At 38.2% G+C, this 16,421-nt stretch overlaps 1 long non-coding RNA gene across 1 annotated transcript in view; it reads right to left on the bottom strand.

Annotated features, from left to right (window-relative positions):
• LOC144466497 (uncharacterized) overlaps positions 1 to 13,517 on the bottom strand; it is a 31,334-nt gene extending 17,817 nt beyond the window's left edge. Inside the window, exons 1-2 of the long non-coding RNA XR_013493093.1 lie at positions 13,074 to 13,517; positions 5,967 to 6,031 (exon numbers count right to left, since the gene is read on the bottom strand). This is a non-coding gene — a long non-coding RNA (uncharacterized LOC144466497). The remainder of the gene's footprint in view (positions 1 to 5,966; positions 6,032 to 13,073) is intronic.
• Positions 13,518 to 16,421: the final 2,904 nt, after the last annotated feature.

Genomic DNA, 16,421 nt, shown 5'->3' on the forward strand with positions numbered 1-16,421 from the left:
ACCGTGTAGGGACATAAATGACATGCCGTTGTGTAAATAAGATAAATAAGTGTTAACAATGCCAAGCTGGCAGACCCCCGAACCGTAGTAAAGGGACCTCCGAAGACCATTAGCTCCTTTAGCTTGTGTTAGCTCGTTGTGGCAACAACACATAAACAACGGGACTTTGTCTGCGTTAAAGAACGGTACTTTATTTTCAGCACTGCAGGGATGATGCACAGCCTCTCTCATCAGTGTCTGACGTTTACATAGAGGGAAATAACTCAAAAACAGCATGCAGAACTGCGTAGGCTTCTTCACGTGGCTGCTCGATGTAAACAACAGAGCACATGCCTCACTTTCTTCCTGGGGCGCATCCGTCTGACGTCACACACCACACCCAGCGCACTAACGTCTCATACCTCCAACATCAACTACACACATACACAACTCCACACACACAAGCCATACACATTAGGCTCAGCCTGTAACATAAGGCTATTTAGTTTGTTTAATAAAAGGACAAGGTATAGACCTGTTCTATAGGAAAGGTAACCTTAAATGACTTCTGTTGTGATCCAGTATAATGGTAGGGGAAACACTGCCGCATGATAAGAAAGGGGTCCGGTGGAAAGCGATCACAGATGCAGTCGCCATGTATATTGCAAGAGATATGGTGCCCATATATAGGCTACCGTGGAAAAGCTGGGGTTTATTCACATGCTGAAAGTTTTGGACCCCAGGTATGTGCTACCAGGCCGCAATTTTTTTTTTTTTTTTTTAAACTAGGAGGGGAAAAAATCGATTTAAATCGTGAATCGGATTTTTTGTGAAAAAAATCTGAGATTTTTTTTTTAAGCCATATTGCCCAGCCCTAATTGGGAGTGCTCAGTATTTTATCAATTACCACTCATTTGATCAATCATCAGTCATTTTCATCATTATTTTTTGGATTTTTTTGATCATTGGCAGTGAGAGTTCCAATGGTGCACTATGGCCACACAGCCATAAAGTGTGATGTTGAGACATCACAGCCCTCTCTCAAGGTCAGGGTCAAGGTCACCTCCTTTATCTGGCAAAGGGAAAGTAGACATGCAGCCGCACACAACCCCATCATGTGACACATATACCATCAGAGCCTCTACACGGATACAAATATATTCAAATGCATTCATTACATAATGCATAAAAAGGTATTAAATGTGCAATACAGAGGTGTTGGATAAGAAATTTCATTAAATGTGAAAGACAGAAACAGCTCTTTAGGCTAAGCATTAAACAGAAACTGTATATTCTGACACTGCTATCAGTGTGTACTTGTATTTATACCACATGCTATTTAATATCCATATTTTTACAAGAAAGCCTTGGGTTTTCTGCAGTGTTTTACGATAACATCATAGTAATAAAGTAGATACACAGAGAGATTTCAGGCAGGATAAATGTTAACTGGATCTGAAATACATCATGTTAGCATCAAGTCTAATGGTTAGAGGATATTTTAAACTGTAAAACATACACTTAGATTAGCATTTAAGAAGTGGAAGAAAAGTACTGATACAATTCTTCCAAAACACAAGGTGATCTAACAATGAAATATGAGGAAAAGACAGTGAGAAAGCAAATCTTAAACTCAGCTTGCAAATATAACCTCGATGATAGAGATGATTGAACACCTTCACATGTATCTGAGTCAATAAAAACACATTTTCTGTGCAATAATGACCTGCAGGGTAGAATAATAACAACTACTACACAAAGCAAAAGCAGGAATAGTCCTAACCTTAATGTGATCTGTATGTGTTATTTGGAAAAGGATAAACAAGTTAGAGCAGTTGTGAATATACACAGAGCATATTGCAGTTAGAATGTGGGATGTGCCTGAAAGCACTGTTTAGCTGAGTATGAGAATTATGACTGTACCTGGCTGTCAGAAGCAAAGGCCCGAAGTATTGTGAAGTTGTTATACAGCCACAAAACCTTGTAAATATAAGGAGGAGGAGGACTTTAGGGTGGACAGGGCAACAAAGTGGGACTCTGACACGGGGGACCACTGGCTATTTCATGCTTTTTTAAATCAACACTTTAATTTCCTTGAACTATGGTCATAACATTCCTGAGCTGTCCTTTTAACCATGAAAACTAGGCTGTATAGGTAGTAGAAAGAAGATGCAAATACTTTTGAAATCGGTGCTACATGACAAGAAAACACAGAGAAAAGGGGGTTTGACATAGAGTGCCACAGGAATTAAAGTAGGAGAGTTGTTGGTTAGCTGCCTGAAATAAGGTTTGTGGTTAACATAAACTTAAGAGACTTCCATGTTTTCTTCTATGACATTAAATATTCTGTAAATACCCCACTCATGAATTTTAAAGCTTTTTAGTATCTTAGAAAAGGCGCTTGCTAAAAAAGGGCCAAATGAAACTATTAAACATCATCACACCGATCATGCTGTGGTAGGGATTTTAAGTCATGCGACCAGTGTTGTTTATAGCCTAACGCCAGCATTTTACTGCTGGTGATTGCATTTAGGCTTCAAAAATCATGGGAGTGGAGTTCATTTGTGAAGATTATTGTGCTGAACAAAAGGTCCAAGTATCACAAACCTATATTTGCCACAAATCCAAAATCCAATAGAAAAATCCAAGGCTTTTTGACGAGGGAACTAGATCAACGCCAACTTCCGCTTTGGCTTGCAGAAAACGTCATCCCTAGAAGCGCTCTATTTGCTTTTGCTCAAGAAGGAGAAACCTACAGCTATTAGAATATGCACCGCACTGGACCAATAAACACTCCCATTGGTGGGTGAAGTAATGTGAGAATGACTGTCCTGATCCACCTCTATACTCTTTTTGTCCATGGTGGCGAGCATATGAAAATGTGCAAGTACAATCAGTAGTTTGAACAACAGCTTTAAAGCTAGCAAAAATCCACTTCCAACGGATTTGAGCTAAAAAGTGAACAGGGAAATCTGGGTACAGTGACGATGGAGGGAAGTTTAGAACAGTTCATTTACACATACCACCCATACCACTATAGATATGGAGCTGATTTGGCAAGTAACCCATAAACCAAGGGCATTTAACCCAAACTTTAATCATAGCATGAGCAGATCAGGAAAGAGTCATGAAATGAATCATTTTCTAAGTGATTTAAAACAGTTTGGGAAGGCAATGATGAATGTCATGCTTTTGTCAGAACCAGAATTTGAATCAGAATTGGATAAGAAATAGGGCTGGCTATCATTTAAGAAGTTGCCATGTCTAGCCATGCTTTTGAACGTTTTGTCAACTCCATGCTGGACCTACCCACACTACAAAATGTATGGGTTGTAGCTGCTCTGGTAATGAATGGAAGAGTGCTTGTGGTAATTGGTTGTAAGCAAAAAAAACATACCAAGTCTTTTTTTTTTTATTCTAGATTCTGGTACAAAATTTGACTTAAGTAGTTTTACAACTACTTGGTTCTGGGTTATTTTGGATGATACTTTAAGGATATTGAGTATATACCCAGCCCTAATCAGAAATATTTAATATGTTTGATTTTAAAAGCAACATGCACTGCCTTTTAGTTTGGAGGCCTTGTTGGAGAGGATCATGTCATGGTTAAGGAAACCAGCTATGGCTGTTGAAGGAAATAGGATGCAAATAGTCTCTGGTATCAAAATTAGACTCTTTGCACCTCTGTACATCCACCCAAACTCCTCCCTGGGAAGTTGGGTAGATTAATTACCATGTCTTGGATGATTTAGAATCCTGATAGATGGAACAATACTGTCTTTTTCAGTGATACAATTTCTTTTGAGTCATTCTTGTTTAAAGGAGACTCAGGTTTATTACAACCTGGGTTTTATTTTGATAGCTCTTGGCATTAGTCCTCTCAGTTACGATAACACTGTACTCACCAAGGTAATTTCTGAGATCTTGGAAAACTGCAAGATCATTTAAAAAAAAGGTCAGTTGGGTCATGAAACAGATTAGCCAATCAGATTTTGGAGAAAAAGAAAGTTGAGGAGTAAAACTGTCATTTAAACTATCCATTGCAAACATCAATCACAGTTGAAACCCACTGTGACCTATACTTAATGTAGTCACGCACACTAATGATTTTGCTGTATAATATGAAGTGATAGTTAATCTGCAGGCTTGATTATAACCTGTTTGTCTGACTGCTCGCATCTCTTGCTCTGATGGACCTATTTTTAGTGCTGTCATCACATTCAAAGATCCCAGCAATTACTTTGATGAATACACTGTTGTCATAACTGATAGACATCATGGGAAAAAGCGTGAAAGTAGGACCACAATTGGAATAAACCACAATTATCCTCTAAGAACAGTCATCATGTCTACCTTCAGCAAGGCATTAAAGGTAGCAATTTTCTTGATTCCTGCTCCTAGAAACAATAGCCAGAGCTACAGTAATACAACTCTTGAAATTAACCGTACTTTTCCTTTAATTGTCAATCAGCTGCTACAAAACAAATGACTAATCATGACTTCTTTATTATGTACATCTGGTTGGTGCTACAGAACACCGTACTCCAGAATAATCAGAAACAGGAACAGTTTGACTCTGATGAACAGTTAACATCAGTCATATAGTGTAAATAACCCTGTAACACTAAACATCCACAGTGCCATCCTGTACCAGTAAATTATATATTTCTATACACATTGTTTGAAGTAACCTTAAGTCCATATTTATTCCAGCATCCTTTGCACTCTGCATCATACATTTCAACCCCTGGGCATATTTTGAATGTGCAGAGATCAACCATTTTACTTTTTCCCCTCAACTCTCAAGTTGTTGTTATTGACTTTTTGCGTAAAATGAAACAAACTTAATGGCCTACATAAAACAATAAGCTACATTTAGCCTACGGTAACCACACTGAGCTGATGGATGCCACCGAAATGAAGACAGCCAAATTCCATATTGCAGCATTTATGAAATACAATTTTAATTTTTGGTAACACTTTATATTAAGGAACTGTAATACGCGCTAATTAATGCTTAATAAGCACAGATTAAGTTAATGAGCACTTATAAGATGGTATAAGATGCTTATTAACATTAATAAGACTAGACTAATTGTTTATTACAACATTACTGAGTAATTATTGCTTATAGGAGCATTATAAGCACTTACTAGAAATTTTGGTAACAGTTTATAAACCTAAACTAAATATTAATAAGATGTCTATTTACATTAATTATAATTTATAAGGGTTAATTATAGAACAATAACCACATTTATTACTGGTTTATAAGACACTATAAGACCCTATCAGATTAAATTAATAACGCACTTATTAACAGCTGATAATGCATCTTTGCAGCTACTGGATCTAAAGTGGGAACAGTGTCGTATAAAGGTTAATAAATTAATATGCACTTATTAACAGCTGATAATGCATCTTTGCAGCTACTGGATCTAAAGTGGGAACAGTGTCTTGTTCATTCATAAACTCTTTATTATGCACTCACTGAAGTTAATAATTCTATTAACTATTGCAACATCCAGATATAAATCATTATTTCAACATTAAAGAATTCTAATGCGTTCTTTTCACTCTAGTATGTTATTATTTTCTTTAGCAAAGGATCATGGGAATTTTGTTTCCTCAAAATGGCATACTAAGACTAACATGAGTTATTTGAGCTTAAAAATTTGAGCAGATTGATTCAGAGTTAGCTGCTTAATTCACTCGTGATGAGAATTCAGCCTACCAATGGTGGTGAAAACACAACATAAGGACATATTTCCTTTTCATATTGATTTTTAATGCAATCACTATTGTCAAAAACAGGAATAAAGGATTGGAAACCCTAATAGCTGAGTTCTAAAAAAATGACAGATCTGAGTTCATTTGGCTTTTTCAAAAGTTTTGTTGTTGTTTGAAGAAAAAAACTTTCACTGTCACAATTGCTAAACATACACTGTAGCTTAATAATTCCTCTCTGGGGAGTTTATTTTGTTTACCTGCATGGCTACATGGTCGTCTTCTGCAGTCCATTGGACACCATCTGCAATGTCAGCCCATCCCTCTGAAAGAGAAGGCTCAGAATTAAACCCATAAACACATTTAATCCAACTTCCCTTCTTTTTAATCCACAGCCTAGTACTGAATTACTCTCACAATGGTTTCACAAGAGTGATAATAAAACACTTACACACTGAGCCTGATACAAACTTCAATTGCCAAAATGTATGAAATGCTCCTTTAACCTTAATGACGGAGAGGAATGAAGTCAGGCTATGGCGTTAGCAAATCAGCAGGAGTTAGCATGAACCTGACGCAGCCTTTATCCGTTAGCCTGCTCAACATAACACACAGCTCATCGATGCTCCTAACACATTCACTCTGCTCATCCTGCTTCACACAGTTAACTGTTAACTGTTAATTGGTGCTTATTAAGCATTAATTAAAGTTTGTTACATTACCTTAATATAAAGTTACCTAATTTTTTTTTTTTTAACTTAAAGAAATGCGTGAACTTAATAATAATAATAATAATAATAATAATATTCAAATTTAGACATCATTTAAATTGGAAAAAAAAGCAAATTATTTAAATGATTCAATTATACTTTTTAGCCAGGTGTCCCAACCGTCTCAGGGAGGCATAATTTCAGGGCAATTATCTCCTTCTACATGTACCAAAATTTTGCCTTTCGTGTTTGGGTTGGGCTCTGCTTACAACTTTATAAGTTGTAAGCACACACTTATTTGTTCAGGGATCAAATTATTTTTATTACTGTTCAAGTAGAAGATTATTTGAGTCAATACAAAAATGTCCCAACTGGCCCAGCTCTCCACTATATTTCAACCCTCTGGACACAATCCACAGGAGTGTTTACTAAATTAGCACCCCTACCAGTGGACGAGAGCTAGCATATTCCTGGTAAAGGTAGCAGCAGCAAAATATATCGTTAACGTCATGAAATGGTCATAGATGCACCAAAACTATGCGGTTAGGTTTAGAAAAAAATCATGGTTAGGCTTAAAATAAAAACTTTTGTTAGTGACGTAACCTATGTGATTGATCTCACTTTACACATGTCACATACATCACATGACATACTATGTTATGTTGTTTAAATAACTCAGTGTTGACTGTATGTCTCCTGTATTAAAGTCCTATGACTGTTTGACCCATTCAAATCCCCTCCCTCTCAACCGCTCTCAACAAAGCGGACTCTGTTTATGATACATTGTCTGATTTTGTCCTTTGCTCCCATCATAATTACAACAGCCAATAGAGGCCACCATCTAACAATAATCATAAATATGGGTTGTAAGTGCTGCTTGTACATACAACCTATGTGGTTGTATTTTGGAGAAAAATAATCTCTTTTTAGCCAATATGGCTATTTTGGGTGGGTCTTCCACAATTATTCCAAATATGACAAATATTCTGAATTTGATACAGTTCATGTAAACAGCATGTGTCATGGAACTACTCCAAATTAGGCCGTTTTCCAAATTTCTCATTTTGTGATGAAGACATGCAGGATAAGCAGATATTATTCGGGTTTTAATAGTGTTCTTTAAACATGTGTACAGCACATTAGTATGCATCTTAATGGAGGTTTTAACACAGTTTGCAACACATGGTCTCTTGCCTGTTTACAGTCAGCTCTGTGCGTTGTCATAGATACTTTGTACACAAACCAACTAGCCAATAGTTTAGTAGGAACAGTCTTTGTTTGGATAAGGGAAAAACATAAGTATGTTGTGCATGTTAACAAAATCATTCAGCACGTTTACATGCACAGTTAAGTCAAGCTACAGTTATAGCTCGACTACGCCACATTTAATTGGAATACTGTCCTTGTTCCAGTATACGAGCATAGTAGGGGAATCAATTTATTGACCGAAGTATGTCTGACTCCACTACAATAGGTGGCGATACCCTTTCAGCCTGTTAGCAATGGACCTTTTTCCAGTACAGGTTCGGTACGGTTAGCTAGCAGCAAAGTGGTACTATGGTTGTCAACTTTACAGTTATGTACATTTTTTTCTGTCCAGAAATGAACGGCTTTGCATGTAGATTTCACCATGTTGTTACCGGCTTTTTCTCCTGTTGCGCATTTAATGCTATTTGACTTCCAGGTCAGAACCTGGGGCGGACACCGTGGAGCATGCGCTGAGCGCCTCAGCCAGTTTGGATCAGATTGACAGTAGGAGTCGATGTGATGCAGGAGTAATTCACCTCACAACTGCATTATCTGGGTGTGTTAGTCCAACTTTTAGAAATTCTGTTTAGTACAATTTCAGTTGGACTAACATGTTTACATTTATCTTATAAGTAAGTATAAGGCACTGATTAAGAGTAAGAAAAAACAGTCAAATTCTCTGTACTTGAACACCCTTACTTGGCCAATAAAGCTGATTCTGATCTTAATTATTTCTGTAAGCCCTCAAAGAAAGAGCATCATCCTCCCTAGACAAGACAAGACAAACAGCTATTGAGTTTTTACTTGGAATGTACCTTTAGTTTATGCAGAAGTCTACGTCTTAAAGGCTACTGTTTACATGTGGAAGAGGTCTTGTCAGAGCACAATCTGAGATGTCAGAGTTGTAGCCTGCTGCTATCATCCAATATATTTTGTATTATGCTAATGTTCAGATCTAATTGTTCACTCAGGGGTTAGTGGATGTGACTTTGACTCCAAGCTGACCTTTCAGTTAGGCAATAAGCCATTTTGCTCCACCGTATTAATATAGGAGATTTATATTCTCATAATGGAGGGCCTCCACAGCCGTATTACTCACAGTGATTAGTGACTAATGAATGACTGCCAACCTGTGTTGTGGTAATGCATTCCTCTGACTGATTGTGGTCAGCGCTGTTTGGGAAGGCAGCCAAAGGAAAAAGTTTATTAGTAAAGCCACATTAATTAACAAGTTACAGGAAATTAATCTAGGGAAGGGACTCCATTACTCTCCTTAGCATGATCTCATTTTTATCATATCAAACCCTGATGACAACAAAAAGTAATATTGCACCAGGCTTGTTGCTGGATGTTTCACAATTACATATGAGGGATTTTCAGATCCCCAAACAGATATTGCTCTAAAATGTCATTGGTGAGCTATGGTTGGCTTGTACAGTAGGTAAGTGAGGTAGCGAGGTTGAGCTAAGGGAAGGAGGGAGTGGCTATAACTGGTTGGCTCTCTCCCCTCGGACCAGCCCACGTTATTACCTTTCTTTCCTGGGTGGATATGGTGAACGCGGGAGCTCTCAGGATGAAGAAAGTCTCCAATTTTGAAGAATAATTGCATGTCCAGCTCAGTTTGAAGGCACTCGCAGATGTTGGAAACTTGTTGATAGGCAGAGCGCAGGTCAATGGAAGTTGAGGATTATCGGGGAAGTCGCCTAAGGCCATCACTTAACTAGGAGTGATTCAGCAGTCGATCTTGCTGTTACCCTAAACAGAGTGAAGGAGAAGTGCAGGCTTGCAGGGGGTTTATGTGTAGCTTTCAGCAGCCAGATAGATTTGTGCTACCTCCACTTTAATAAAAATGTTCTTTCCTGCAGAGAAAAAACATTAAGCGTCTCTCGTCCACAGATGCTTCTCTCTCGTCTATGACACTGTGTCCCCCGACCTCCCGCATGTATGAATCTGTCACTGATGGTTCCGACTTTATAAACCTGCACAGCTTTATGTAAATGATACAACGATTTTGGAACACTTCCAGCGCTGGAATGATAAGTTCCTCTGTCAACGAGAAGGCTCACTGTATTAAGCCCACAATATAAGAGACAATTTATTCTGTCACTCTGTTCAAAATTGCTCCAATCATGACTGTTAACACTTAAAAGAGCAATAAGGAAGATTTTTATTGCTCTATAACACAAAATGACTGCAATATATCTGCAGGAGTTTGATAGGATTTTAGATTAATTCCAATGACTCGGTGATTACTGGGCTGGATACTGAAATTTCTGGCTTGCACAGATCATGTTCTGATCTATAATTCCTTTTGAAAAGAATGCCTATGATTTTTTCCTTCTTATTTGTGATAGAATACATGCTCAGTATACATTAATGTTTGATTTATTTTAACCCTTTAAACTCTGTAATAGAAATGGTCTGCCAGGTCCTACACTGGTATTTTTGCTTATTGTGATGTGATTTGAGTATCTTCAAATGCTTTACATCCCTAAAATCTGCACAACATAAGCTAAAAGGTTATGTAAGTCAATAAACCATAATAATTGATAAAAAAAAACTATTGAAATTATGTCACAGAAAAGAATGACAAAAATCAGACATATTTTAATCAGATTTTACAAAATAAAACTATAATATTAATCTGATCTATTATTTCTGAATGTATGAACAGAAACAAAATATATCTTAACACTTCTTAAGTTATTTGACCTATGTACATTATTCAGTTTTTGAAATATGATCATTTTTAATGAGTAGAGTGCTAAGGCATTGTCAGTTTCATCATTCAGCCCTCTGGTGCCACCACGTGTGTTTGCACCAAATGTAGTGCAGAGATGTCATTATAAGCCTACAATGTGATGATATGGAGGCTAGAAACATTAAAGAGGCAACAGATAGGACTTTTTCCTAAATATATCATTATGAAAATAATGTGGGTTGCACAGGGTACTGTCCACAGTAAAATCAGACTATCAGTGTTTACATAGGTTACTTAGTGGCTGTGCAATCTTTGTAATAAGCTTCTGCCATCGGGGGCGAAATTTCACGGAAAAAATATGCTTTACAGCAGGAAACGCGTCATGTATTGCGAAACTGGTCAGTCAGCCAATCAGGGACTGGAGCTGGTCCTTATGAGGAGTTGGGCATGATATAGTTGAGTCACGAGCACAATGGCAGATGGACAAAGTTTGGAAACAAGTGAAAAACGGCCTAGCGAAAGATAACAAGCTCCTCTGTCTGAGGAGGCAAAGAAGAGCAAAAAGGAGAGTGATAAAAGAAGAGGAAAAACAAGAGTAAACCTCAGTCAGGTGTTCAAGAGATGGAGGGAGCTCCGTGACCAAAGAGGCTTCAAAACCGATGTCCAGCTAGCTTTCTTTCTAATGGATCAGTAAGTAACACGGCTAAATGTTAGCTAGCTGAGAGAGGACTGTACTGTACTGGCTGCTAGTTCATTCCTAGCTGGCCAGCATCGCAAATCGCCGCGACCAGGGACCGGGTAGCGAGTGTTGGTCAGCTGACATCCTCGTTGCCATTCTACGGCAGCCCTCGGACAGTAATAGCAAACTGAATGAATGTTGTAGCTATTATGGTTTTTATTTTAGATAGAGATATATAAGATTATGCAAACAACAATCTTCCACAGCCATAACAGGTAAATTCCCTGGGAAATTCTGGCGTAATTATAGCGAAATACTACATTTGCATGGCAGGTAAGGTAAGGTAATAAAAGGTAATGACATGATGACAGGGAAGACAGAAGCCTTAGCTTTCTGCTATTATGGTTTTTATTTCAGATTGATCTATAAGGGATTATACAAACAAATATCTTGCATGACCATTACAGGAAAACTCCCAGATTAATTCCACTGCAATTATGTCGAACTACTATGTTTGCACTTAACATAAGGTAAGGTAACATTAAGTTATGACATGATGGCATGGAAGCCTGAGCTTTTGCAGCAAAATGAATGGATATTCTGGCTATTATGGTTCAGATCAATATACCCAGTATTATGCAAACAGCAATCTCCTGCAGCCATTACAAGGAAAGGCTAGCGTAATTACGGTTAAATACCCCATTTGCACAGCATAGCATGTAAGGTAAGGTCATGACATGATAATGGGGTAGACGAAGGCTTTAGCTTTTTGCTGCTAAAAGAATGAATGCTTTAGCTATCATGGTTCTTATTTTTTCTATCTGTTTAGACAGAATCATGCAACAACAGCTGCAGGAGGTTCGTTTTTAAAGAGTTTAACATGAATGGTAAATGGACTTGCACTTGTTTAATCCCTTTCTAGTCTCCTGGGCGCTCAAAGCACTTTTAGACACATGCCACATTCACCCATTCACACACATTCATAGGGGGCTACTACACAAGGTGCCACCTCCTGAGCCACAGCCGCAGCCATGTCAATGTTCCTGTCAGTTCTTGGCTATTGGAATAGTTCTTTGTTCTTTAAACTATTGGTACCCAACCTTCTTGGTTTCCTTGATATCAGATGTCTACTTGTGACCCAACATCACAGGTTCTGGCCTCAGTCATAAGCAATCATAAGCACTTTAACGTCTCATTCTTAACATTTATTATTCTGCCTGAACCTGACTGGGCCTGCCCCCCAGGGTTCAGGCTGGGCCAGGCTGTATATAAATTACGAACACATAAGTTTAACTTTCACTGCGCATGAAAGTTGGTTATTTGGTTATTTAGAGCACCCAGGGCGTCTGCCACTGGTGCTCTAAATAACCAAATGGTATATCCCAATAGCACTTCAAGTGCAAGTTTGGAGTGACTTTTTACAAATGCATCCCATGTTAAATATCTGATAATGCACTGAAGAACTTTAGCCTTTATTTTTGTTTGTTTGTTTGTTTGTTGGATTGATTGTTTGTTTGTGTAACCCTTTCACCACCGGCTCATTAAGTATTTAATTACTTCATGTTTTGCTAAATAATGTATTAAACCCCTTTAAACTCAAATCTGTTATCATATGATGAAAGAGACATCGCCATGTAAATAAACTGTCTAGGGTAAGCTATGACTCTTATTATTATTAATTATTAATTAGAGGCTGACGGGAATACTCATAGGTTTCTTTCTTAATAAAATGCAAATGAAATGTATGAATTACCTTATTAATGTAAACATCATGAAATGACACGAACACAGTATATTGCCTTTTTGTTAGCGATATATTAACACATTTCAAACGCACAAAATCACAGAAACCCTTTAATGAAAATAGAATAATAATAAAAGAAAATAACCCAAGTGGTCTTTAGTCTGTTCAACCTTTCTGAGTGCACTCTTTGTTTGGATAGGGTTTTTTTTTTTTACAGCAAACTTGCATTTGGTTTTGTTGGCGCGCTTTAAAATTGGAGCTCATGAAGAAACAGGGCAACAGTACCTCCATATGGCCAATGGGAATAACTCCTACAGCGAGGAAAATCCCTCGTGTGTCTCTCTGACTGTTGCGGCACAGCAGCGATGAGCAACGCAGTCCTCGCCTTCACCCAGCAGCAAGAGAAGTCCATCCACGACACCTGACACACACCCGCGATGTCCACTGTAGCTCCGCAGGTCCTGCGATCTCCTCCCACATACATACAGGGGAAAATGCGAGGTAGAGACTCTTCCGGAATGGCCGTGGCTAAGCTAACTTGGCTAACTCAATTTGCAGCGAAGAAACCACACTCGGTCTTGCGGCAAACAGTCTGACTCACTCACTTAAGCGCGAGGTATCTGGCAACTGTTCTCAGTCCAATCTTAGGGAATAAAAGCGATAAACATAACATAGTCTGTATCCAGTCTCACATGGCTCTAAATCTCTGCGCCACGCCATTGACCTCTCTGCTCGTCAGCAGCGCGCTTCCTTCTTCTTCCTTTTTTCCGCAGGTGAACCGGAAATACCACTTTCTCTGGGTTCATTACTCCTCAAACATAACCAAAATTACTTTTTAGCCTTTTAAAACACCGAACAAACAATGAAATATCTTTTAAGGCACATATTTTTAACGATAACGTATTCATGCATTTTAACTTATTTAATTCTAATTCACCTCCATGTAATATGAACTTAATTATGACAACTGAATATTAATCAGGCATCCTATTAATAACTCAAAATAGTTACACCTTTTTAAGGAGAGAAAGAAAGGAAAATATAACTTATATCTATCAGGTTATTACATTTGTTTTAATAGTGGAAATTCTTAATCCTGTTTAGGCCTAAAACTGCTGCCGAGGTTTAGGCTCGGGGTGGGCTTGGCCACCCAGCTGGCCACCAATGTTGTTAGATGTTGATATTAGATTGAATTTAGGTTGTGACATCAGGTGACCAAAATTCTATGTCGGGACGTCTAATGCCAGCATTATTTTACCGTAGAATACTGTTGACAAATAACATTGATATTTATTTGGTTTTAAGATGTGTTGTTTAAGACCAAAACTACATCTTGATGTAGACGGTAAGGTATGGAGAACAAAACCCAACATCTGTAAACATCATAATGTTAACATCCACACAACAGAGAAATTGTAACATCATTAGACATTTAAAATCTTGTCAACCAGAATTTTAATTCCAACCAAAATTTTACTTCTGTCTGACTTAAGAGTCCAAGGTCTTTCTGGTGTCAAATTAATGTCTGGTGCAAGCTTGGCAGAAATCATGCAGACTCATGTACGTGGGGTTGGGCCTGATTTTTTGGGCCCGGTCAAAGCACTATCTCAGACTGTTTCATTTAAAGGATTTTTAGAAACGTGGGGTAAAGGTATCTTTAGGAAGAACAAAAAGCATCAACTTTTAAATATGTTTTTTCTTTCATATCCCTTTGATCATCACTGTGATTCTCAACTAATCAATATATTTATATGATATAATCAAAGCCAAAAAACAGGAGAGAGACAAAGACAAGAAAAAAAAGAAAACACACATTTTCTTTAATCTGTTTCCAATAGAAAATAAAGATCAGAAGAAAAGAGTGCCTGTGAAACAAGAAAGAAGACGGCAGACTGCAGCTCTAGAATGAAGAAAAATGAAACGGAAAACAACAAATTGATTTACATTAAATAAAAATGGAAATATCCTCATAAGCCTTTAAGGAGTCAAGTTACAGGAGGTTCACATCCTACAGAGTGAATTTACTAAATAAAAGGAAGAATTGCGGTTGACATCCAAAGTCATACAGTCATACCACAGCATGGCTTTTCTGGGGTTTGTTCCATATTTTAATTGCCATCATTCTGTATTTCTGTCTTTAACAGTCACAATGAACATTAAACAATTTTACTGTCGGGGCTTCCCACAGTTTATAGCGACACCTCACCTGAATGAAGACTGCCCCCTGCTAATGTCAGGACAAAGTTTTATGCAAATGTTATGCATTTTTATTAGATGGAGAAAAAGCTCTCCACCACACAGCAAAGTCTATATAAATTCAATAAGGAAAATGTTTGGGCAGTCAAAGAGTAACTGATCGTAGGGTGAAAGGCACTGAAATCTGATTCTGCTCAGCTGGTGACAATGATTGATTGATTTTTCACATGCATTACTTTGCAGTTAATAGTTAAGCAAATTGGCAATGGTGGCAAAAAAAACTTTACAAGATGGGACAGCACATCAATCAGTCAGTTACAGTTAGGTGGGTATATGTAAGAAAAAGTCATCACACTAGCAGAACCAGTGGTGGTGGTTAAACTCCAGGCTGAAGGTACCAGCTGGGCACCGTTTACCCAACAGTCTCCATCAAGCCCCAAAAAGCATTTTCCCCATGGACCATCATTATAAAAGAGACATGCAAAACTTTTAACAGACAAAGTCAGTAATCAGAGTTTAAATTATGATTTTTTAAACCATGCAGGACCTAGAAAAGCAATTTTCTATTCGCATGACATTATCTCAATGTAATGTCTATGGGCCACACAATGCAGAAGAAAGAAAATAAAGTTTTTGGCTTTACTGCTCCATGAGCAATTTTACTTTAAATAAACCAGCACCATCTTGATCTGATATCTGGTTCTTAACACGGTGGTCAAAGTCCGGAACTTTCTTGACCTATTCATCCCAAGCCCCCAGGAACAGCGCCGGCCTTCAAAGCCAATACAGCAGGGCCGGCTTAAGGCATAGGCGATATAGGCGGTGGGAAAAGGGCGCCACATTGTCTGGTGGGCGCTGGGAAAAAATTAAAATAAAATTTAAAAACATAATAATAAAAATTCGCCAGTGGGCGCCCATCCTATTTTTTTCTGGAGGTAACAAATGAACAAATACAGAAAAAAAAGACAGAGGGGCGCTGGCGGCTTAGTGGTAGAGTAGGCGCCCCATGTACAAGGCTGTTGCCGCAGCGGCCCAGGTTCGACTCCAGCCTGTGGCCCTTTGCTGCATGTCTCTCCCTCTCTCTCAAGAAAGAAATACACTTTGCACCCCCGTTCCTCAAAATTTTTCATCTGCCCTGCCCCTGCACCTGTACTGTGCGCACTGAGAGTGGGGTCTGTGTCAAAATCTGGTCAAGATGGGCAGATATTTCATTTACATGAAAAGAAAGTCTGATATAGAATAAGTCGTCTGTCTTATGTTATCTTTAAAATGTTTCAGTGTTCAATGTTTCATTTGTTGCAGCTAGCTAGCTAAGTAGCAATAAAGCTAATGCTACATAATAATGCTACGATAGCTGTTGGACTCAGATAATGTTACAGATTGAAGGATATGAGACTGAATGGCAAGCCAGTAGCTAGCTATCTGGATAACTGCTCC

Source organism: Epinephelus lanceolatus, chromosome 13 (assembly GCF_041903045.1).
Source record: "Epinephelus lanceolatus isolate andai-2023 chromosome 13, ASM4190304v1, whole genome shotgun sequence".
Classification (NCBI taxonomy): domain Eukaryota; kingdom Metazoa; phylum Chordata; class Actinopteri; order Perciformes; family Serranidae; genus Epinephelus; species Epinephelus lanceolatus.